The sequence below is a fragment of the Loxodonta africana genome, chromosome 16 (assembly GCF_030014295.1).
Source record: "Loxodonta africana isolate mLoxAfr1 chromosome 16, mLoxAfr1.hap2, whole genome shotgun sequence".
NCBI classification, from domain to species: domain Eukaryota; kingdom Metazoa; phylum Chordata; class Mammalia; order Proboscidea; family Elephantidae; genus Loxodonta; species Loxodonta africana.
Genome location: NC_087357.1, coordinates 61520073 through 61546516, shown reverse-complemented (window position 1 = coordinate 61546516; position 26444 = coordinate 61520073). Strand labels below are relative to the sequence as shown.

General features: G+C 39.2%; 1 long non-coding RNA gene across 9 annotated transcripts in view; it reads right to left on the bottom strand.

Moving 5' to 3' along the window:
- Positions 1 to 21849, bottom strand: part of LOC111750320 (uncharacterized) — a 150039-nt gene extending 128190 nt beyond the window's left edge. The window contains exons 1-3 of one of the 9 annotated variants that reach the window (XR_010318111.1): positions 18978 to 21704; positions 14139 to 14233; positions 7278 to 7443 (exon numbers count right to left, since the gene is read on the bottom strand). This is a non-coding gene — a long non-coding RNA (uncharacterized LOC111750320). Of the gene's footprint in view, positions 1 to 7277; positions 7444 to 14138; positions 14234 to 18977 lie in introns of all 9 variants that reach the window. The other 8 variants (XR_010318110.1, XR_010318109.1, XR_010318106.1 and 5 more) reach the window with 8 other exon arrangements.
- Between the last annotated feature and the right edge of the window lie 4595 nt (positions 21850 to 26444).

The window sequence follows — 26444 nt, the reverse complement described above, 5'->3', positions numbered from 1 at the left end:
TGGTTTGAATTCACCAGCAGCTCTGCAGGAGAAAGATGTGGCAGTCTGCTTCCATAAAAACTGACGGCTTTAAAAACCCTGTAGGGCAGTTCTACTCTGTCCACTATGAGTCAGAATTGACTCAATGGTGACTACAACAGGTAGCATGGGCCAAGGAGTCTTTGGGTAGTGCAAACGATTAAGTGCTCAACTACTAGCTGAAAGCTTGGCAGTTCGAACCCACCCAGAGGCACCTTGGGAGACAGGCCTAGTGATCTACTTTCAAAAGGTCACAGCCTTGAAAACTCTACGGAACAATTCTACTCTGCACATATGGGGTTGCCATGAGTTAGGATTCATTCCGTGGCAACTAACACCAACAATAGCATGGGGCAAGTACTAAACACCGATCAGGAATATGGTCTGTATTTGCTGTTTCTAATCTCACCTTGGCCAACCTCCAGCTCTCAAGGATAGGTCCAAGCAGAGCGTATCTATGGGGGAAAGAGTGTTCCAGGCAGAGAGGAAGTGCTGGAATGCTCATATCCCAGGAAAGCCTAGTACAGATAATCATCTGGGTCAGGCTCACCCAGCCACTTTTAGATGAAATCAGCAATGATATTTGTGCCTTGAGTCACACTGTTCTATCTGGACTTTAAGTCTGGCGTACAGTTGTCATCCTGGAAACTCCCTTCACCATCATCCTGGGGAGTCCCTTCATGTGTCCCCTGAGTTGTGCATCCTGTTTTTTTTGTATCCTATGTCTTCCTCTTTCTTCATTTGCTTGTTCATTTGGATGGATAATATATTCTCACAGCTTATGAGGAATTATCTTTGGGAGATAAATGTTTTGAATCCTCTATGTCTGAAAACGTCTGCCTTCGCACGTGATTAATAGTTTGGCTGGATATAAAATTCTACTGTAGAAATTATTTTCCTTCAGAATTTTTTAGACATTTCTCCATTGTCTTCTACCTTCCAATGTTGCTATTCCTTGGTATGAATCTCTTTCAATTCATTGTCCTGGGCATTCATTGGGCCAGTTTGGTAAATTCATGTTTTTCGGTCTGTGAAAAGTTCTTGAATTACCTTGTTGATGATTTCCTACCCTCTGTTTCCTCTCTTACTGGTATTTCTTTTATTCAGATTTTCTTTCCCTGAGTCTTTACTTTTCTCCTCTGTATCTCTCTCTCTTCCCCCTCTCTTACACACACACACATTTTATTTTTATATTTTTACTCTACTTTCTCAGATAATTCAACTTTATTTTATACCCTTTCTGTTGAGTTTTCATTTCTGTAATCATGTTTTGAATTTCCAGGAACTTCTTTGTTTTCTCTTAACGTTCCCGTTTTAGATAATCTAACTCTTATTTCATGGATGCAATATGTTCTCCCAATCCTCAGAGGATTATTAATGGTAGTTTTCTTGACATTTTCTTTTCTCTACATTGCTGCTGTTTCCTCCAAGACGCTTTTTCTCATTTGTTTATTTTCATTTCTAGATTTTGCCTTAGAACCTTTCCGTGGGTACCTGGTAATTCTTGATTGTCTGCTCTTGTTTAATGGTGAGGGACAAAATGGAATTTTAAGCATGTGGGTAAAGCTTTATTGTAGACAAGAGTCCTCCAGGTAGGGTGATGTGGCTGGAACTTTTGTGGGGAAATCTCTGCAGTATCTTTAGATCTTTCCTCTTTGGCTGGTCAAATTCTTCAGAGAAGTTTCTTTCACTCTCCTGCCTGGAGGGAAAAGCTTGGCGGCCTGTATTTAGGGAGTTGAGTGGGTGAAGAGGTTTAGAGGGTTTCAGCAAAAAATCAGTGTTGTTGTTGTTGTTATCTGGCATTGAGTCAACCCCCAACTCATGGAGGCCCCATGCACAACGGGGTCAGAACTTTGTCATCCACAGGGTTTTCATTGGCTGATTTCAGAAGTAGATTGCTAGGCCTTTCTTCCTAATCTATTTTAGTCTGGAATCTCCACTGAAACCTGTTCGACAACACAACACCCAAGCCTCGACTGACGGGTGGTGGCTGCTTAAGAAGTCTATTGACTGGGAATCAAACCTAAGTCTTCTGCATGGAAGGTGAGAATTCTACCACTGAACCAACACTGCCCTGCATCAATAAATACAGACATTTATTTAATCCTCCTCTTTCAAGCATGGTGTCTATACTCTCAATAGACTGTGCCCAGTTTCCTTCAGCTCAGAGACCCTATGTTTTATCTCAAGAGTATAAGCATTCACGCTTCTGCTATGGTGTTAATGGAGCCATCTCCCCACTGCCCCCCCCCAAACACATACTCCCTGGGGTACCTAATGCATCAACTTCAAGATTTTTCATGATTGTGTACTGTAAATCAGATTGTTTCCTGTCTTTTCCCAGTATCGGTTGAGGACTTGGCTTTCTTAGGTTTCCTCAGTCAATGCCACTCATGCTTCTGCTTTCCAGCTTCTAAAATACTGCTGTTGTGGATTCCCGTTGGCATGTGAAGCAAAATACAAGCTAAGTCTGGACTTAAAAACACTTAAAAAGAAGAAATCAACTAGGTCATTTCTGTTGTGTGTGATTTTTAGGCAAGTTCTCCCTGTTCAATTTTGGGAGACAGTCGTATTCTTCTTGCCATTGTAAGTTTATGTCTTAAAATTATATTAAGTAGGCGTTCAGGAGGGATTGAAATTATATATCTGTATTCAAACCATGTTTACTTGACAGTTTATATTGTATTACAATATAACTGACGTTGAATTCTTTCCTACCTTGTATATATCTTCAATATCACATAATTCATGAAAATGTTGAGAAACTGCACAGAGACAGCATCCTTTCTCTCTGTACTTAGAGACCTTGAAATTTCATCTAAGTTTACACAGGGCAGAATCATAGACTTTGAGACCACAAAACCCAACACTCTCGCCCTTATTTTCAAGAATAGGAAACAGTCCAGGAAGTTGGCATGATTTGTTCATGAGCATTGGTAGCAGAACTGGAATTATAAGTAAAGTCTCCTAGCTGTTGGTCAAAGTTCTTTTGCTAAGTGTCTGGAGGTCTCAGTCTAGTTCTTTTCATAGTAGACTAAACTGCTTCCCCAAATATTCAGTTAGTCTGTTTAGGTTTTTTTCTACTCAAAATATTTAACTCATTCAAATCTCTTAGAGGTCTCAGCAACCATACCATGACCAAGAGGAACTAAATTTATACACATTGCTCAAAACAATTAGCCAACCAAGTATTTTTATGTAAAAATTCTATTCTTGAATGAGCGACCAAATGGGAAAATTTTTTATCAGTTTCTCATGCTTGACTAATCCTGACTAGCTCAATCCTTTTTTTCATGTTGTCACTTAACCAGGGAGATAGATATCAGAGTGACAGTTTTCTGGGAAAGACTTGGGTATTTCACTTGGTTCGAGGCACTAGAAGCCATTCATTTTCATTGTTCCTACAGATGTCTTCAATTTTATACTCAGACTTACATTTCCATTCCCATGGGTTGTATGTTGCAACATCCCTGTCTGCTTTTCCAAGTCGCCTTGGGAACACAGCCATCTTAGTGATTCAGGAAGCACACACCCAAAAAAGGATTCAATTGTGAAAGTTCATTCCATTTAAGTAAAGTTGGTTCCCTGCCTTTTCTCCTTTGCAAATCAATGTGCACAATAGCTTATAAGGTAATTATGCACTCATTTTAAGACTTCAAGAATTGGGGACTCAGCCAGATTTTTCAGAGCAAAGAAAATAATCAGACAGTTTCATATCTTAGGGTTTTATAAATCTGCCAAATAATCCCATAAAATGCCTAATATACACCCCCCAAAAATCTGAGCTCCTGGGAAAGTATTTCTGAATAAATGAATCTTCCAGATTGTGTTCACTTGTTGTGCTTTTTTTCCACTGGGGGAAAAATCCACTTATGTACTTTCACTTCAGGAATCTAAACGGAATTTGCAAATGTTTGAGTAAAAAGCAAATAGGATACCCCTAAGGGAAGCCTGGTGGCGTAGTGGTTAAGTGCTATGGCTGCTAACCAAGAGGTCGGCAGTTCAAATGCACCAGGCGCTCCTTCGAAGCTCTATGGGGAGTTCTACTCTGTCCTATAGAGTCGCTATGAGTCGGAATCGACTCAACGACTCAACGGCAGTGGGTTGGGTAGGATACCCCTGGTTATCCAAGCAGAGGAAGGTTCCATTCCTCAGACATGTTTTAAACTTAGCAAACTCATACCATTCTCTATTAATTGTGTCAGTGGATCTTAAACGTTGGATAGTTTGAGGTTAATATAACGTTAGCATCTGCATCCAGAATGCGAGATGATTCACAAGTCCTTGATTTGTGATTTGAAACGTGGGCTGAGGTAACATTTGGTAGAGGCCCAGAATCATCTGCAGTGGTGAGGACAGGAGGGCAGATAGTTAGAGTGGCTGCCTGACACTTCATTCATTTGCCTCTTAAAGCCATTAAGGCAAGTTAAAAATGCTGCAAAGCTTAGCCTTTTCTTCTCTTAATCTAATTTCTCAATTCTGCCCAGTGCCCCTATTTTCTATCCTTCCTCTGGGAATGGAGAACAACACTCCTTTCTTAAGACTCTTATGAAGTATGAAGTGCAGTGTGAAGGAAAAACAAAAACCAGGGAAGAAATAGACATGTATTGACATAGACTGGCTTCTGCCTGTGTCCTTCCTCTTCCGGATCAACATGCTTCTGTAAGGGGTTGTCATGGGTTTACTTGTGTCTCCCCAAAAGATATAGCCTTCCACACTCCTTGCCCCTACCTATGAACGTGAACTTAATTGGCAATCAGTTCTTTCCAGATGTGATTAGTTAACATGAGGTCCTTCTGCAGTAGGTTGGGCCCTAATCTTCTGTGACTGGCATCCTTATAAGAAGAAGAGAAAAGACAAACAGGGAAAAAACCATGTGAAGACAAATGCAAAGATTGGAGTGATGCATCTACAACCCAAGAAATGCCAAGGGTTGCTGGCTGCCACCAGAAACTAGGAGAGAGGCATGGAAAAGATTCTCCCACAGAGTCCTAAAAGGAATCAACACTGCTGACATCTTGATTTTGGACTTCCAGACTCATGAGTCTATGTATAACTACGAAAAATAAATTTCTGTTGTTTTAAGCCACCCAGTTCGTGGTAGTTTGTTACAGGAGCTGTAGGAAACTAATACAGGGATGAAACCAGAAATAATAGCTAATATTTATGAAGCATTTTCTGTACCTTAGGGTCTTTACATATGCTGTCTCATTTAATCTTTGAGATAGAGACCATTGCTATGCCTATTATAATATGAGAAACTTGCTTCTTAGAGAAATTAAATAACTTTCTCATGGTCATTCAGCCGGTAGATGGTGAGCTAAATTCAAACCTAGGCAGCAGAAATCCAGAGTTCTCACACTTAACCAGTACTTGACTGAAAAAGAATCACCTCTTAGGGATGGTACAGTGGTTAAAGTGATAGATTGTTAACCGAAAGTTCAATGGTTTGAATCCACTAGCCTCTCAGTGTAAGAAAGATGTGGCAGTCTGCACCCGTAGTGATTTACAGCCTTAGAAACCCTATGGGGTCGCTATGAGTCAGAATCAACTCGACAGCAGTAAGTTTGGTTTTTGGGGGTTTAGAAATTTCCAGAGCAGCTCTCCCCAAATGTCAGTGTGGCCTACATTACATTAAACAATATATATATATATATAAAAAAAAAAAAAAAACAGTTGCCGTTAAGTCGATTCCGACTCATAACGACCCTATAGGACAGGGTAGAACTGCCCCATAGGGTTTCCAAGGAGCACCTGGTGGATTCAAACTGCCAACCTTTTGGTTAACAGCTGTAGCACTTAACCACTACGCCACCAGGGTTTCCTTAGACAATATATCTGTTACTTATTTTACTGCTGGGCTCTATGTTGAGAATAATTTGAGTCACAATCAACTTTACAGCAACAGGTTTGGTTTTGGTTTATGAAAGCTATCTTGTGAAAAATAACTTTAGTTCATAAGTCATAATGAAGGCGTATTTTCCTTTTTAAATTGATTTGATTGAGATATCAATCTTATGCAATAATATGTACCATTTTCTGTGTATAGTTTGATGAGTTTTGACAAATGTATATACCCATGTACCCTCCACCCCAGTGAAGATATACAATATACCCATCACCTCAAGAAATTCCCTTGTGTTCTTTTGCAGTCAATCACTCCACGACTCCCACTGCTAACCCCAGGCAACCTCTGATCTGCTTTTTGCCATTATAGATTAGTTATGGCTGTACTTCTAAAAAAAAAAAAGTACTTGTACTTCAGATAAATGGAATCATAAAGTATGTACTCTTTTGTGTCTAACTTGATTAGCTCAGCATGATTTTGAGAGTCATCCATTTTTTGCATGCATTAGTGGTTAATTCCTTTTATATTGCTAAGTAGTGCTCCATTGACTATACGTATATGTGTGCTTGTGTGTATGTGTATATATATATATATACCAAAAAACCAAACCCATTGCCGTTGAGTCAACTACAACTCATAGTGACCATATAGGACAGAGTAGAACTGCCCCATAGGGTTTCCAAGGACCGCCTGGTGAGATCCGAAATGCCAACCTTTTGGTTAACAGCTGAACTCTTAACCACTATGCCACGTATATACATATATGTATGTACATATATGTATATGTATGGAGCCCTGGTTGCACAGTGGTTAAGAGCTAAGCTTATAACCCAAAGGTTGGCAGTTCGAATCCACCAGCCGCTCCTTAGAAACCCTACGAGGCAGTTCTTCTCTGTCCTATAAGGTCACTATGAGTCAGAACTGACTCAAGAGCAATGGCTTTGGTTTTTTGGTATATATATATCACAACTTTTCATCCATGTTATATGTTGATGAACAGGCTATTGTAAATAAAGCTGGTATGCACGGTCATGTATAACTTTTCCAGTGGAATATGCTGGGTCATATGATAAATGCGTATTTAACTTTCTAAGAAACTGCCAAACAATTCTCCTAAAGCAGTTGTTCCATTTCACACTTCCCCTAGCAATGCGTGAGCGTTGGAGTGTCCCCACATCCTCACCAGCACTGATATTCTCAGTCCTTTTAGTTTAGCCACTGAAGTGGGTGAGTAGTGGTAGCTTGATGTTTAGATTTGCATTTTCCTGACAACTAATCATGTTGAGCATTCATGTATCTTGTTCTTGTTTTTTCTCTCTCTTTTTTGTCCTTTTAATGTATACTATAAAGGTAACTACACTAAAAATATACTTTCTTTTACAAATTAAAGAAAATCGAAGAAATGTTATACCTATATTTTGTATTTGCATTTGGAAGAGGTTGCTTATAACCTTCCAAGTTGTAGATCTGCTTCATGAGACGCTGGGCTTTTCTTCCAGGTTTGGGCAGTAGCTGTTGCTTCCTGTCCTGAAGTCCTAGCACTCTGGCACGAAGTGGGCATCTTTGAAATGTATAAACTGAAATGAAATGAAAGGAAATCAATTCAATTCAAATAGGTATACTTATATCTGCCACTCTTCAGCTGGAGTAGAAGAAGCTGGGGTGAGGGGGTTGGTTGGGGCTCTATTTACCAAGGCTTATTTACAATTATCTGTTCTTATAGAAGCATCATATTCTATATATCATGTTGTCTCACATTTCATTTTTTACTATTTAATGTTCATACACACTGTGATGACAAAGACTAATAGATTATATTTGCTTCAAAATAAAATCAGTCATAATCTACCAGCTTCTGTTTGATTTAAAAAAAAAAAAAAAAAGGTTCTTTAAGCCTTCATGCTAGTTGCTATCGAACTCATTTGACAATTTTTTGACTTTCTGTACATAACGCAGGGTGAGCTGAAGTGGAAGTGTTTGTGACTTATCCTGACTTCTTGTTTTCCCTCAGCCTTCTGAATTCCCATATGCCTAAGGGATTCATGCTGCTTCTCAGCTACATAGTTGTCTGGACTGTAGATCTCATTTCTATTCAACATCCTCAACCTCAGGGCCCACCCAGGAGGTGAAAGTTAATGTGGCAAGTTAACACATAAGTCTAAACAACTGTCCATTACTTTTATCCTTCATTCTTACTGGATAAATTTTCTTAATGGTAGCAATAGATCTCTTATCACAAAAAAGTACAGATTGAAATTCACGGGTCCAGAAGGAGGGCAGGACAATGCGTAGGAAAGTTACAAACTTGGGCCACCTTTTTCCATGCTTCAGATGTGGCTGTGCATGTCCCATGGTAGGCCACGTTCAGACTTTCCACTTTAACCCATGATTTTAAAAGGCGACAGTCAACTCCTAGGAAGATACATACAAACTTTGGTGTGCTCCATGTGTATATGTCAATAGCCTAAAAAGAAGTAGGAAGGATAAAACTCCACAGGTATTTGATACATCTGCAAAGGTTGGCCAGTCATGATGTCATGATTCTACCTGTAACACTCTATAGAATTTTGTGCCATCTGCAATTTCCTAACCCAAAAGCAATTTCCTAAAGAAACCTAAAAATAAAGCCAAAATCCATTTGAAATTGTCGCAGAAAAACAACATTTAGTTTTTACAAAGAATAAAACATAACCTAAAACCAATGCTTCTCTTAGGTGTCTATTATTATGTTATGAAAGTTTGTTCTTGCAATAACAACAATAAAATCTACTACAAAGCATACTAGAATGAGAATTAAGAAACCCAGAGTCTTTGTCTCACTTCTGCTGCTCACCAACTTTGAACCGCTGGACAAATCATTCTTTTACCTCCTACAAGATGGGATTGTAATGAATGCTTCCCCCACTTGAGAATAATGGGAAGATAAATATCCGCAGCAGTGCCTTTCTTGGGTTTCAACATAAAGCCAAGGTATTATTATTTTTAGCTCAGAAAGCCTAGAAATTAGATACCATATTGTCCTAACATTTTTATTATTTTAATTGATCCAAATTTCACTTTTTTTTGTGGGACTTTTATTTGGTTCTTTGTGCAAGAAGTAGACGAAAGGAAACGAAAAGTCATGAGAAAAGAGAGAATTAAGAAGAGGAAATAAATGAGACAATTTGATTAATGTATTATTTTTAAAATAACTATGGGAAATGAAAGCATAATTCTAAATTGGATAGCTACAAGACATGAAATCCCTTTTTCAGCCTATTTCAAATTAAAGCCCTGTGTGAGAGAATGAAGTCAAACAAAGAACACATGTCATGAAAGAAATGAAGTACCAGAAAGCCTAACTAGCTAAATGGTCTCCATGATTGGAAATAAAGAAGGCATATTAGCTAGTGAGTAGATGCCATTTTTACGAGCGTATAGGTCTCCCTGTGGGTCAGGATTTTCTCTCCTGATTCCCTTTCAAAGTGAAAGGCTAAACATACGAAGCTTCTGGTCCTTGATTTAATTCTGAAACCTCCTTTGGTCTGAGGCTAACCACTGGACCTCAACAGTCAGTTTCATCTTCTATCACTAAAGGATGACTGCCTCCAAATGCAAATAACAGAAACCTTAAGAATTTATATGTAGAAGGTATAAACTCATTAACCACATTTTAGGATTATAAACAGTAGTTATTATTTTATCTTCATATTTATAAGCATAAAAAGATTTAGTACTTTTAGTTTGAAAAAGGTAAAGGGTGAGAAGATACAAAAGTTAATGAATTACATGGGTGAATAAAAAATAACCTTGACCCTAACATGTTAGAACAAGACCTCCTTTGAACTTGAGTGAAATGCATTTAGGACAAACAAAAGAAAGTCTTACTTTGAACCACGGGCAATAGATCTATGAAATCATAGGAAGAAAGTATCAGACCACCTAGCACACAAGTATTATAATTTTCTGATTACTTGTCCAAATTGTCAGTACCTTGAGGGCTAGGCCTTAGTCACTGTGTGTCCCTATCACTTAGCACAGCACCAGGCACATGGGAGGTGCTCAATAAATGTTAGTTCTCTTACATGGCCCTTCTTAGACTGGGTAGTACTGGGTAGTCCCACTTAAGGAGCCCTGGTGGCACAGTGGTTAAGTATCAGAAGGTTAGCGGTTCGAATCCAGCCAGCAACTCCTCAAGAGAAAGACCTGGCAATCTGCTCCTATAAAGATTACAGCCAAGAAAACTCTATGGGGCAGTTCTACTCTGTCACATGGGGTCACTGTGAGTCGGAATTGACTGGAAGGCACACAACAACAACAGCCCTGTTTCTCTTTTGGAAAGTCTGTGGCTCTGCAACCCAGGCAGTACTAAGATTTCCTCTAGCCTGGAAAGATGGTGCAATTACTTTCAAGTTCCAGAGGTAGCTGGAGAAAAGGAGAAAGACAAATAAGCAGTGCATACTTCAGTCTCTCCTGCTTTCTTTGTTGTGTTTCCATGACAGTGATACTTCTCTGACTCTTGATGATAAAAGGAATCTGGTAAACAACAGTCCTGAGAAGATGCGATGTACAATTTGGGTAAGTACTTCAGACATTATTTTCTTAATATCTGAAGACAAATACGTTGAAGACAAAGTCCACCTTTAGCTTTCATTTATTTAATTAACAATGCCAACTATAAGCAGTACTTGTACCTGTCAACGCCAAAAATAATTCTCCTATTAGAGCTATTATTCATAATTTCAACACAGGAGTACAACATGACAAAGACTTAAATAATTTGGGGAAAACCTGAGACAGTAAAAAAAATGGCATAAAAAACAGACCTGTGGAAAATAGCTCAAAAATACATATGTTTGTATGTGTGTGTTCTTGGGTGGTGCAAACAGTTAACACACTCGGCTGTAACCAAAAGATTGGAAGTTTGAGTTTATCCAATGGTGCCTCAGATGAAAGGCCTGGCAATCATTTCTAAAAAATCAATCACTGAAAACCCTGTGGAGCACAGTTCCACTCTGACACACACGAGGTTGCCATGACTCAGATATATACGGCAACTCCTGGTCATATATAATCAACAGTTTATAACCTCAATTATGATTAGGATGGCAACGACAGGAATAAAATCAGTCCTCAGAAGGAGCAATAGTTAATAATATCCTAAACTTCCAGTTTCATCTTTGTCATCAAATTCCAGTGTTCCTCTGGGTGGATTTTAACCACCAACCTTTAACCATTTGTGCCAGGGACTCCTATCCTAAACTGAGTGGTGCTCAAAGCGTAGTCCCTGGGCCAACATCAGCATTAGCTGAGAAGTTGTTAGAAATGCACATTCTCAGGCCCCACTCCAGACCCACTAAATCAGAAACCCTGAGGCCCGGACCCAGCAATCTTTGCTAACCAGGCGTCCAGATGACGCTGATGCCTGCTACACTTTGGGACTAACTGCCCTGTTATTATTGTTGTTGTTGTGTTGTTAGGTGCCCTCGAGTAGGTTCCAACTCACAGCAACCCTACGTACAACAGAATGAAACACTGCCCAGTCCTGTGCATCCTCACAACCACTGTTATGCTTGAGTCCATTGTTGTAGCCACTGTGTCAATCCGTCTCACCAAGGGCCTTCTCCTTTTTTGCTGACCTTGGGCTCGTCAGCCCCTGCAATTATAGGAGTCAGGAGAAACTTCCAGCCTGACACCTGACCCACAGACTTGGTGCTTGCCAGCCTCTACAACCACATGAGCTGTTTTCTTGAGTGAAATCTCTCTCTCTGTCTGTGTATATATATGTATAAAAAAATATATTTCACTGGTTTTGTTTCTCTAGAAAACCCAGCCTAAGATACCATTCAACATTTATTTTATACATTTTAAACATGTAACATTTAAATCTTTAAAAATGTAACATTCATTGCACCCTAAGTTGCCTTTTTTAATAACCTCATAAGCTACATATATATATGTGTGCTCACTTTTGTAAAAAGAAAATAAGTCTAATTTTGTTATCGAGGTATTATAACTCCCAAATTACAAAAAGGTATAAAAAAGAAAATAATAAATACCTGTATTCCTACCCTGGTGGCATAGTGGTTAAGTGCTACGGCTGCTAACCAGAAGGTCAGCAGTTCGAATCCACCAGGCGCTTCTTGGAAACTGTATGACACAGTTCTACTCTGTCCTGTAGGGTCGCTATAAGTCGGAATCGACTCGATGGCAACAGGTTTTTAAGGGGTTTTATTCTTAGCAATCAGCAATGGCTGTTTTTAACATTTTGGTTTTCATCTTTTCAGAATTTTTTATATGTACACAACATATGTATTTTAACAAAAATGGGAGTATCTGATTTCAACACTTGAAGTATATTGCGAGAATATTTCCAGGTGACCATTTCTACTTCATCAGTGTGAATGACAGCATTGTAGTCTGTTGTTTGGTAGGCTAGATGGACACATATGGAATTAGACAATCACTTATTATTGGATGTTTAGATTTTTGTTTTGTTTTGTTTTTGGTTATCCTCTTAAAATCGATACTTCAACGAACACTGCATACTGGTCTAATTGTTCTCTCAAAATACATTTTTAGAAGCAGAGTTTCTGGGTCAATAAGAAGCACATTTTTAAGACTTTTGATTCATATCTCAAATCGCCCTTCAGAAAGATTGTACTAATTCTTACTCTCACTAGAAGCATAAGAGTGCCAGTTTTCCAACATGCTCCTCTTTGGAAAAAAAAGTTTTATTTCTAATGTGTCAAAAATAATACTTCATTGTTGTTTTAATTTGCATGTATTTGATTAACAGTAAGACTGGTCATGTTTCCTAAGAGTAGTGGACAATGTCAGGCCCTCCAATATCCTTAGCATCCATCTCTGTAGCCACTGCCTGCTTTAAGAGAACCTGGAACTACTGAAGGTATTTTTCTGGAGGCGCAGATGCTCAGCCTACGCAGGGCAAACAGGAAGTGCAGGAGAGTTAACACTCCAGGAAAAGGATCCCACCAAGTGGCAGGATAAATACCCCAACCTCACCCAGAGGTGAGATAACTCTGTGGAATGTTCTACACTCTCTCTCAAAGTTCTCCAACAGGATCCCGTCCCAGTTGCCTGCAGAGGAAACTGACTTGATAACACACCCTTTATTGGCTTTCTTCCCTTCCTTGTCTCACTTCCCTACTTCCTATCAGCATTTTCTAGGGTCATCTCCCAAATAGACAGCTCCCAGTTAAATCCTTGTCTCAGGGTCTGCGTCTAGACTGTGCAACCTAAACTGAGACAATGTTTTTTTTTTTCTTGTTTAGTCAGTTACCTGGAGCCCTGGTGGTACAATGGTTAAGAGCTACAGCTGCAAACCAAAAAGTCAGTAGTTCGAATCCACCAACCACTCCTTGGAAACCCTATGGGCCAGTTCTACTCTGTCCTATAGGGTCGCTATGAGTTGACAGCAATGGGTTTGCTTTTTTTTTTTTTAAGTTAATTACCTGACTGTTCATGCATTTTCCCATTTTGATATGGAGTTCAAATGACCTATTTAAAACTATTAAGAAGAGATATATGTAAGGACAACCCTAATAGATCACAAATGAAGAGCTTAATAAACAGTTACCACCAAATTATCTTACTAAACAGGTTAAATTTAAAGTATTACAGGTTATTAATAGTAATTTTTTTTTTTACTATAATCAAAGTTAATGTTTTGGAGGTATAAATGAACTAAAATGTAGGAAAGGGAAAAAAAAACAAACTATGGTAAGGAGGATGTTTTAGTCAAAGTGTATAAAATGTGTTGATTGAGTGCTACAAGAAAAATTACATTCAAATAGACTGTCATCTTTTGAGAGAGGAGGGATTAGGGCTCAGTGAGAAGTCTGTGGAGAAGTTTAAAATGGAAAACTATTTTGCATCAGATGACATTTTCTAGTATCTAAAATCGATATATTCTTAATTAAAACACCAATTGCCCAAGAAGACTCTGAAAGGCAGCAAAAATGTGGAAGCAAACTGGAAGACATCCCTGAAAGTCAGCCAGGCCAGGAGCACATACAATGAGGCAATAAAAAAAAAAAAAAAAAGACTTTCAAAAGCAACTAGACCTTTAGAATGGGGGAAGGGTGCGTGTGGGAGGGAGTGTGTGTGCACAGAAAACAAAAGAAAATTGCCACTTTGCATCTTGCTCTGGGCCAGGAATCAAACACAATCACTCCAGAAGAATCCGTTTAGAGGCCATTCTTCCAGTTGCGCGATGTAAACTAAGCATTTGCAAAGGTAAAACAAGGACAGTCTAGACAATCTAACTTGCCTTGTACGGGAAATCGAAGTTTTCAAGAGGACGCACAGAGTGAATTTAAAAAGCCGCTTCAGGGCAGTGACTGCTCCTAACTTGCCTGCTACCTCCTGCAAAATTGAATGAAAAAGATGTGTGATCAGGCATTTGCATGTTTTTAATCAGTGTAGGTTCTGATGTTTTTCTGAATTTACAAGCTACACAAAGGCTCTGCATCCACACAATAGCAAGCACCCGGAAGAAATGTAGAAAATTCAGTCCAGGTTAGAGTCAGTGTAAGGGATGGCTATTTGATCCCTACTGTGGATGTTTGAGATTTATTAAAAGATAAATGCTCAATAATTCATCAGCTCTGTGCTAGAAAGATTCAAAGAGCTCACGGTCTAATTGGGCAAGAGGAGAGTCCTCTGAACATTTCTGTCTGCAACGAAAGATTTACTCACTTAAATACATTTATTAGATGTTTATCACAATGATGGAGTCCCTGGGTAGTGCAAACAGTTAATGCGCTTGGCTGCTAACCGAAAGGTTAGAGTTTTGAGTTCCCCCAGAGATGCCTCAGAAAAAAGGCCTGGTGATCTACATCCAAAAAATCAGCCATTGGAAACTCTATAGAGCACGGTACTACTCAGACACACATGGTGTTGCCATGAATTGGAACTGACCCCAGGGCAACTGGTTTTATCACAATGATTCTAAGCCCAAGCCAAGCCTGTTCCCATTGAGTCAATTCTGACTCATAGCGACCCTATAGGACAGAGTAGAACTGCCCCATAGGGTTTCCAAGGAGCACCTGGTGGATTTGAACTGCTGACCTTTTGGTTAGCAGCCATAGGCTCTTAACCAGTATGCCAAAAGGGTTTCCATCACAATGATTATCTAAACATTATTCCTAAATAAAGACAATTTATTATTTTTCCAGCTTCAATATGTACTAAATTTTCAAAGGCAGTCAGCAGACATCCACTAAATGAACAAAGACAGAGGCGGTCTTGGGCGAACTCGGTTAAAGTACAATACCACTTCATATTAGAATGGACTTGGTTTTGCAACGAGAAGAAAACCACCCCCAAATCTCAGTGGATTAACCCAGCACTAGTTTATTTCTTGCTCACACTACATGTCCCAAGAGAATCAGCAGAAGCTCTGTGCCACACAGCTACTAGAGGACTTGGGCAGGTAAAGGCTCCCCAAGTTTGTAGCAGCATTACCTGGAACACATGGCCAGGAAGGAGCCATGGAAAGAAAGGGAGAAATTGGAGAATCCCAAATATATCACTGCAGCCCATACTTTATTGCCTTAATCTCACCAATCCCAATTAATCCTTGGCTCCTTCTAACCACAAGAGAGCTGAGAAGTATCAGTTATACCAGAAAGGGAAAGAGAACTGAGTATTGGAGTAATTTCTACCACACGTCAAAGACATGGAACTTTGGGAAATTTCCTAGCATAATTTAAGTATAAAAACTGAAGTAAAGGATATAAGACTCAATCCTGGGGTCTAAAAGGCAAAGCTAAGGTCACATTGATAGCCAACTGCAGCCAGAATCTGCTTGGCCATTGTCAAGCAAGAGCTGCTCCTCCCGCCCATTGGCAAACAAAACCTTACCCAACCCAGTGTCATCGACCTTAGGTGATGGCAGTGGGTGTGGCTCAATTGGTAGCTGCTCAGAACAAGAGGAACCTGCCACCCCCTGTCCATTGTCCTCAAAGTGCTGGGTGTGACTCAAGCCAGTTAAACCTAGTTCGCTAGCCTGTAGCCAAAGAAAAAAATACAATTTGTCTTACAACGCCTGTGTGCCGTGATAACCTATGTAGTCCATGATGTTTGTGTGCACCTCCTTGTGAGAGACGTTATAAAATGTTCTGCCTCCTTTTGTTCAGAGATCTTGATTTGAGGTATCCACCTCCTTTTCCTTGCCTGAGCACTTGCAATAAACGCTGTTCCTCCCTTCTCACCTTGTTGTGTCTTTATTGACAAAAAGCCGCACCAAGCAGGTAACAACAAAAGGCATGTGAGTCCAAGCCAAGACCAAGAGTGAAATGAAGGAGAAGGTTCAATGCAAAGAAGAGAGCGAGCATCAAAATCCTGAAAATTTCTTCAAGTTATAAAGCTATTTTAGTTGACTTGGCTTTCACGCAAAGTGACATTTTCCTTAGATTACCTTAAGTATGCCACTTAGTATCTGACATCACCCTGTCTTTATGTCTCAAATACGGCCCTTGCATCATTTGTAACTGAGAAATCTGAGGGGCTTCACAGAATTACATGAGCCCTGGTGGCACAGTGGTTAAGAGCTACAGCTGCTAACCAAGAGGTCATCCGTTTGAATCCACTCCTTGGAAACTCTATGGGGCAGTTGTACTCTGTCTTACAGGGTTGTTATGAGTCAGAGTCGACTCTACAGCAGTGGATAGGACCCACTGAGACCTTATGGATTAGAATCTCTGAAGGTGGGGCCCGGGAGTCTGCTTTTAAACAAGTACCCCCTAGGTGATTTCAATGGAGGCTAAACTTTGAGAATCACTGTGTTAGACTTCTGTCAGCATCCAGAGCAGGTCTGAGATCCCGGTTGGGCTTGGGCTCTAGGAAAATGCCTATACCAGCCGGCCCCACCAGGTTGAGTCTGCCCTATACTGGAAGGCATTTCCTAAGGCTAAGACTGTGCATTTAAGCTCCATGGAGATTTTCCTGGGTGAAGAAGAGCTGGGAACATGAAAACTAGGTTGATTTTCTGATCCTGCTGAACATTGTTTGGGAAGGACTGGTTGAAAACAGACTAGCTTCAAGAACAGCAGCATTTGTAGGCAGATAGCCAAGAGATTGATCATGGTGGGGATGAAGAAAAGCCCAGAGTTTCTGTTATTAAGGTTTTGGATATAGGTAGAGCAGGAGATGAAAGCCTTGGATTTCCCAGGTACAAGCTGCAAGTGGTATTCCTTAAACAGGCTGTGCTGGGCAGGGAGGGGACAGCTGATGAACCTTCTGCCCTCTTTGCTGACATTAGGGAGTAGGCAAATACTGTTAAGTTATAAAATGCTCTCATGGCTGTTAAAAAAATGTTAATAAAGAGAAAAGTACATACTGTGTAATTATAAGAGAGCTATCTCAAACTTTACAGGAGGAAAGGGTGGGGTGAAAGCAAAATGAACTCACCAGAAATCTTTAAAACTTCCATAACTCACAAAAATTAATGTTCAATCAAAATTACTTGCTCAAAAAAAAAAAAGATGGAAACAAAAATTACTTGCTCTAGTGAGATCAAATTGACAATGGCTACTTGAAAGGTTAGATGGGAAGCTTAGAGGGCAGTGAGTTTAAGGTAATGGTGGTGAAATAATTTGAGAAAGGATAGCAAGAATGGCAGTACAACTTGAAGAATGTAATCAACATCACTGAATTTTACATGTAGAAATTGTTGAATTGATGTATTTTTAACCAAATTTTCACCGAACACTTTTTTTTTTTTAATTACTTGCTCTAAAACATTGAGAGGAAATTCTGATATCCTCCCCCCCAAAAAAGCGTGCCTATCAGAATTTTCTCTCACTATTCTAGAGCAAAGACTTTAACCTAAGATTTACTGTTAATTTTTGTGAGTTGTGGAAGTTTCAAAATTTTCTGGGGTGTCCATTTTGCTCCCGCCACTGCCCTTCTTTCCTCTTTCCTGTGTAATCACACTGTTTTATAATTACTCAATATGTTCTTTTCATTTAAAAGAAAATTTCCAATAGCCATGACAGTGTTTTAAAGTTTCAACTAAGGTAGCCTAACTAAATACGAAACGGAGGAAGAAGTATATCTTGGGGAAAATAACTTACAGATATAAGAGAGAACTTAGAGTTAGGCATATGTTTGTGGTTGAGAAAGCATGCACATCCAAACATATGGGAGAGCATTAGTATGGAGAACAAACGACCACACAGAAGTGTATTGTCTGCTTGCATTGTCTACTTGTTACATAAGCAACTGAGAATTCTGGGATCACCCTCATTCTCTTTGGCTGACAAATTACCCTCCACTGGATGCCTGGTTTAGAAACAATTGATGCCAGGTGGGTAAAAGAGAAAGTTGATTCCATTTACTTTGCCACTTCATTTATTTCTGGAGCAAGGCAGGCAAGTAAAAAAAAAGCATATATATATGTGTGTGTGTGTGAGTGTGCACACGTGCGTGTGTGTGTATCGGCATCAAATGATCGATGTTTTTCATTTGTTTGCAAGGCTGTCTATAGATATTAACAGCAAAAACATTTTTAAATTTAAGTAAGACCAGCCCTTTATACAAAAAATTGATGGGAACCATAGATTACAACCAGTGTAGAAAACATTAATATTACCATATTTCAAATGACAAGCAGAAAGGAAAACAGTGAACAGAAAATGCAATTGTTCCAGTGGACCCCAACTGTGAGATCTTAAAGTGAAGAATAATCGTACTCTTTTGAGTCAATAATATTGTTCCTTATAAATCTTTGGTAAATAACAGCCTTTCTTATGAAGCATGTTTTGTTTTTGTTTTTTTCTTCCCCCCTTAAGTGTAGGTTTTCATTTTACAGTTGTCATCTAATCCATTGTATTGATGATTAATTAAAAGCTGATGTATTTTTCTCCTAAAATAGAGTCCCTGACTTATGATGAGGAACCTCACTTACAACCATCCTTTTTTTTTCTTTAGCAATATGTACTACATACAATGTTGCAGTGTGTAATTTGCTGATGTCATCTATCTGTAAGTTTATATGTAGTATTTCCAACTCTCAAAGATAAATAAAGATCAGATTTACAATGATACTGATAATAAAAGGCAATATAAGAATGAAAACTAAAAAAAAAAAAGATATTCAACTTACATCAGAACCAAGGAATAGAAGCCCATCATAAGTCAAGGACTGTCTGTAGTGAATCATATTTATGCGAATGATAGAGCCCTCCTTGGCTGGAACTGCCGCCTTCTGATAAGTCACAATGTGAACCTTGACTTCTGAGTGACTTTGGAGAATGACCAAATCAAGACAGAAAAATCTGATCTTGCCAAAGACCACATAGGAAATTCTTGGCAAAGTCACATGAGAAAACAGAGTTCATGAACTCCCAGTGCTGACGTTTTTAACCACTGCTTTTGTCTCTTGTTTTGGGAACCCCATTAAAATAAAAATATGTAGAAAATTCTGGAATATTGCTTACTTTGTCTCACGACCAACTTAATGAAGTGATGGAGAGAGCTCTGTACTAGGAGTCTGAGACTTAGACTCATTGTTTTAAAAATGATAATGGAAGATTTTAATGAACGCTTTTGATCCATCACTCAGTTTCGAGAATCTTAAACTCATAGCCAATCTTATCCCACCAAATCTCCTCCTTCCACTTTTGCGGAACCTGTACATAGACCAAGAGGCAGTCGTTCAAACAAAGCAAGGGGATACTGAGTAGTTTAAAATCAGGAAAGGTGTGCATCAGGGTTGTATCCTTTCACCATACTTATTCAATCTGTGTGCTGAGCAAAATAATCAGAGAAGCTGGACTACACAAAGAAGAACACGGCTTCCAGGACTGGTGGAAGACTCAGTAACAACCTGCGATATGCAGATGACACAACCTTGTTTGCTGAGAGCAAACAAGACTTAAAGCACTTACTGATGAAGGTCAAAGACTACAACCTTTGGTATGGATTACACCTCAACATAAAGAAAATAAAAATCCTCACAACTGGACCAACAAGCAACTTTATGGTAAATGTAGAAAATATTGAAGTTGTCAAGGATTTCATTTTACTTGGCTCCACAATCAACACCCATGGAAGCAGCAGTTAAGATATCAAACATCGCATTACATTGGGCAAATCTGCTGCAAAAGACCTCTTTAAAGTGTTGAAAAGCAAAGGTATCACTTTGAGGACTAAGGTGTGCCTGACCCAAAATAAAAAAAAAAACAAACCCACTGCCGTTGAATCGATTCCGACTCATAGTGACCCTATAGGACAGAGTAGAACTGCTCTGTGGAGTTTCCAAGAAGTGCCTGGCGGATCCAAACTGCTGACCTTTTGGTTAGCAGCCATAGCACTTAACCACTACACCACCAGGGTTTCCTTGTGCCTGACCCACACCATGGTATTTTCAATCGTCTCATATGCGTGTGAAAACTGGATAATGAATAAGGAATATCAGAGAAGAATTGATGCCTTTGAATTACGATGTTGGAAAAGAATATTGAATACTGTGGACTTCCAGAAGGACAAACAAGTCTATCTTGGAAGAAGTACAGCCAGAGTGCTCCTTGAAAGCAAGGATGGAGAAACTTTGTCTCACGTACTTTGGACATGTTTTCAGGAGGGACCAGTTCCTGGAGGATGTCATGCTTGCTAAGGTATCTGGTCAGTGAAAAAGAGGGAGACCCTCAATAAGATGGATTGACCCAGGCTGGAACAATGACCTCAAACATACCAACGATTATGGAGATTACTCAGAACCAGGCAGTGTTTTGTTCTGTTGTACGTGGAGTTGCTATGAGTCGGAACTGACTCAAGGGCACGTACCGATAACAACGATCCCCTTTAGTTTAGACTTTATTACTGAAATTATTTCTTCTTGAAGTTCTAATCTTTTCCTGAGTTCTACCCCCTCGATTCTGAGTTTTTCTAATTCAGATTTACGTAAATACCTCATGAGCTTTTATTATTTTCCTGAATATTTTAAGTTGTTTTGAAATATTTATTTATAATTTTCACCGTTTTATCAGCATGTCTTTCTAATGTGCTTTCATTGTCCGTAGGAAAAGTATTCTGTTTCTCATTCTTTTATATTTTAGAAAGTTTGTATTGGATTCTAATCTGATGTTTTTCTTTTGCTCATTTTTATGTGAAAGTAGTTGTTATGAACTTTTAGGAAGGAAGCATGAGTCAGGAGAGCTTTTCTATCTTCATGACTCCAGAGCAGAGGTCAAGAAACCATGGCTCATGGATCAAATTCAGTCCATCGCCTGTTTTTGCAAATTCTATTGAACACAATCATGATTATTCATTTACATGTTGTGTATGGCTGCCTTCATGCTACAATAGCAGAGCTGAGTAGTTTTGACAGAAACTGTATAGCCCTCAAAGCCTAAAACCGTTACTGTCTGGTCCTTGCTCTAGAGTTCCCTTTTCTGCTGTTAAAAAACATGGCTCTTATTTCTAAGATCTCCTGGCTCGATTGCTCTCCTCCACTTTTATCTGAATCTTCTCTTTCATTTGCCCCTCCCTTTTCTCTGTTCTACTCTGTTTGGTCTAGCCCCAGAGGTGTTTCCTCAGTGTGGAGCTTTGTCCTGAAGCAAGTTCCAGTTGGTTAGTTTTAAAAGCTCGTAAGGACCAGACTGCCCCGTCCCCTATGGGATATTGTCACCATATCACCTCTTTCACTTCTCCACAAATTGGAATGTGCACAAATTCTTTTCAGTTTCAGCTACTATTCTAAAATTGAACCCACCATGCTTTCCAGTGGGTACTTACTGGTAATTTTGGGGTCCCACTCTTCCAAGATCTGTTGTTGTTAGGTGTCACAGAGTCAGCTCTGACTCATAGTGACCCTATGTACAACAGAACGAAACACTGCCCAGTCCCGCGCCATCCTCACAATTGTTATTCTTGAGCCCATTGTTGCATCCACTATGTCAATCTATCTCGTTGAGGGTCTTCCTCTTTCTCACTGACCCTCTACTGTACCAAGCATGATCTGTGAGATGCCCTAATTCTTCCCTCTGCTTCTTCCCATATACTATAACCGCTGATACTATGCAGGTCTTGGTAGTTTGTCCTCACCTGCTTATACTTTAGGGTTGATGGTAATACTTTTTCACTTAGTTTTGCTGTAGATATTGCCCATAGGTTTTGGTTTTACTGTTTTAGTTCTTCTGTATAATTTTATGAGGGACAAGTGTGGTTAAGGGTTACTCAAGCTAAAGAACTATGCCACTACTGCTGCCATCTTGCCTCAGTTAACAAAATTAGTATTTTAAACCGAGATGAATCACTAACTAGCTGGAAGGAAATCTACCTAGAGTGGATTTTCAATGAACTCTTTCTAGCTCTAAAACATTATGATTTTAATTTTTGTTCTTATTTTCATTCCAATGACAAATTTATTAATTAATTCTGGTAACTAACATTTATTAAACTTCCATTATGTGCCAGTCCCAGGTGTAAATTTTTATAAAAAAAATTTTTATAAAAAAATTTTTATAGTACACAATTATTGTTCTCAAGGAGTTCACAGTCCAGAGGAAGAGACAGGTGTACATTAAAAAAAAAAAATAGACAATTATAATACAAAATAACTCTGTGGTGCAGTAAAAATTAGTAAATGATTCTATACGCACCCAGAGGCTACAGTACCTAACTCTGCTTTATGAGTATGACAAAGGTTTCAGAGAGGAGATGGTGCTTGAGTTGAGTGCTGAGGGATGAGTTAAAGGTCACCAGGCAGAGCTTGTTCTCCCATGACTAATGGAACCTTCATAGGGTCCACCTCTGCAAAAAGCTCCAAGCTTTCTACCTGGTACAACTGGGGGGGTCGTGAGAAACTGAAGAAACTCACTAAGTCAGGGAATAAAGAGTGTAAGGAGGAGTTCCTTTGTGGGATGGGAACTATAGGGATGAGATGAGGAATTCCATTTTTACATGATGAGTTTTAGATACCTTTGGGATATCCAGGTAGAAATATTCAGTAGAGAGTTGGAAATATGGTCTAAAGCTCAGGAAAGCCGTCTGTCTGGACACGTCAAGTTAAGATTCACCAGCATGTACTAGTGAAACCAGCAAATGGATGAGATCCCTGAAGTAGGGTGGAATGCAAAGAAAAGGAGCAATAAGATGAATTCACCACCACGTTTAAGGGGTCTGCAGAAGAAGAGAAATCTATAGGAATTCTGAGAAGGAACAGAAAAGTCAGAAATGGCATGAAAGTCAAAGGAGTGGACAATTTGAAAGACTACACAGAGAGGCCCAGGAAAATATCAACAGAAGAGTAACCACTGGGCTTTTCAATTACGTAGCCTTTAGTTGCCAGATTAGAGGATCGTTGCTGGATTTCAGTGGGTACAGTGTTAATGCCTGGGAGGAAATGGAGGCAGAAATGACATTATTCTTTTCCAAAAGTTTGGTAGAGTCTGTCAGTGCCAAAGCTCATAATTATAGATTGTGTCCCATATATAACATAAAATCATCCAACCAGCAAATATTTATTATGAGCTTATTATGTGTAAGCCATTGTGCCGAAGTGCTACAAGGGTAAAAAAGATATTCATGACATACTCATTGCTATAAAGGATACAATTGAGAAGGAGAAAGTGTGCCAATTCATAAGTGCATTTTTAAAAATGCTCTTCAGAAACCCTAAGTAATCACATTCAAAAAGGACTTGTAAAAAATATGTTGGCCTTTATTACCTTCTGCGAATTGCACAAAGAAGACACGTGTGAGATTTTAAAAACAAAGAAAATGTGTGCTGTTTAGAAAAAAGAAATATACAATAAATCTGATTCCTGAAACAAAAACGATTCTGCAGTATTGCTGAAGGAGTGCTGAGTTTCCTTTTGGGGTGATGGAAAAGTTGTGGAAATGGACAGTGCTGATGGTAGCACAATATGATGAATAATTAGTGTCAATAAAGTGAACCCTTCAAAGTGGTTAAGATTGTAAACTTTTTGTTGTATGTATTTCACCACAATAAAATAAAATTAAAAAAAAGGAATGAAGCCCTGATGCTTGTTACAACATGGATGAACCTACAAATCTTATGCTATGTGAAAAAAACCAATCACAAAAGATCACATATTACATGATTCCATTTATATGGAATGTCTAGTATAGGCAAATACATAGAGATAGAAAGTAGATTTATAGTTGTTTAGGACTGGGGGAGATGGAGGGGCTAGAGGTGGTAGCTTAAAGGCACGGGGTTTCTCATTGGGGTGATGGAAATGTTCTAAAATGGCTGGCACAACTCTGTCAATATGCTAAAAATCACTGAATTCTACACTTCAAATGTGTGAATTGTATGATATCTGAATTACATCTCAATAAAAACCAAAATAAACCACCAACGACAATTCTGTGTATCAATGTATTTAGAAATCTTTTGATTATGAATACTCTCCTACAATTAACCACTGAAAGATCTGGTTCAATCCCTCTGGATATAGAAAAAACAACCCCGTTATCTTTAACAGCCACAAGCAGGCTAACGTCAGTATGAGAATTCAGTACAATATACATGAAGCATTACAATAAGTAAAATTTTTTTATTCTTTTTTTTATTGTACTTTAGATGAAGGTTTACATAACAAACTAGGTTCTCATCAAACAGTACACACATTGTTCTATGACATTGGTTAACAATCCCACAACATGTCAACATTCTCCCTTCTCAATCACGGGTTCCCTATCACCAGCTCTCCTATTCCAGTCCCTGCCCCAGGGCTGGTGCACTCATTTAGTCTTGTTTTGTTTTATGGGCCTGTTCAATCTTTGGCTGAAGGGTGAACCTCAGGAGTGACTTCATTACTGAGCTGAAAGAGTGTCCGGGGGCCATACTCTCAGGGTTTCCCCTGTCTCTGTCAGGTCAGCAAGTCTGGTCTTTCTTTTTGAGTTAGAATTTTGTTCTACATTTTTCTCCAGCCGTGTCCGGAACCCTCTAGTATGATCCCTGTCAGAGCAGTCAGTGGTGGTAGCCAGGCACAATAAGTAAATTCTTTAATAGCAGTTTCAACAAAGTCACCAGTGACTATCATCATTACAGCTTTCAATACAGAAGCCCTCTTCTCAGCCTTTGGTGTCTTTAATTGACCTTCAATAAAGACTTTTCTCTTTTAACTAAAGTAGCTCTCATAGTTCTAGACGTTGCTTTTTTACCATCCTGTTTTTCTTCAACTTTCTCATTAGAGCCTACTTCAGATTCAGGGGGAGAATAAAACCAAAAACCAACCATCAAAAAGACCACTGGTTCATACAAGTGCCACCCTCTCAGAGGCATCCTGAACTATGAGGTGTCTTTTCTTTCGCTGCCCAGAGTCCCTGAATGGTCAAACAGTTAACACGCTCGGCTGCTAACCAAAATGTTGAAGATTCAAGTCCACCCAGCAGTGTCTTGGAAGAAAGGCCTGGCAATCGACTTCTGAAAAATCAGCCATTGAAAACCCTATGGATCAGTTCTACTCTGACACGCATGAGGTTGCCACGAGGGGGAATAGACTCCACAGCACCTGGCTTGGTTTTTGTTTTTTGTGGCAACACTTCGAAATCCAGGAACCAGATCTCAACACAGGCAAGCAAGAATGAAACGATGGGCAGCGCAAAGGCAAAAAGATTTATATAAGAGGAATAAAATACAAAGAATAGTAATTGAATGGCACCGCCTCCTTCTCTAAGGAGGGAATGCTTCCAACTACATTTCGTTGTGTTATCTACGTGTAGGGTTACAAATAAGAGGTCAAAGGTGACAAACAGAAAGACATTATGCGACCCTGGACATGCCAGTCTTTTCCTTTCCTTCCTAAGACTCAATCCTGGCCAGTGAGTTGTGTAGGGTGATGTGATGGATGATTCTGGGGTTGCCCTCCACCGGGGGTCCAGGGTCAGCAGCTCTGGGTCAGGCCAGAGAAGAGAACTTCTGGGCAGCAGGGTGGGACCAAAATAATCCTTTCAAATATATTGTCGCAATGAACTGCAGGCTCATTTGTGCATAGTATAATAACCTTTTTTCTCTAGTGCCTGAGACCAGATGGTTAAGTAAATAAATAAATTACAATCAAGCCTGTCCTCATGTTATGCCTGTGGACTTTGAGATAATCCCTTTAATCACCCCATCCAAAGAGCTGAGTCTCCTTTGTGTCCTGACCTACAAGCAGCTATCTTTCACCAGGACTTTCAGAGTCCTTTGGTGATAAGAGATTTTCAGTGTCAGTGAATGTAAATTCAAGTTTTATTGCTGAATCTCCTGGAGACGAATTAAGGAAAATCTCTGAGTTCCACCTCACTGTGAAAGTAACTGATGACATTTAAGAATGGTGGAAGAATTTGGGAGAAAAACGTAAAGTTAGATCATTGTATCATTGTTTAGTTTTAAAATAGAGATTTCAAAACAAATCAATTTATTAGCACGCAAAAGAACACTTCAAAACTCAAACACCTAACTCACAACTCTTTTTTTTTTTTTTTTTCACACAGGCAGGTACTCCTTAGTTCCCTTTCACATTAAAAAAATATCAAATACTTAGACAAAGAACTGTTCTACTTTTATAATTATAAAGAACTCCAAAATTAATATAGCCATGAAACAAACTATAAT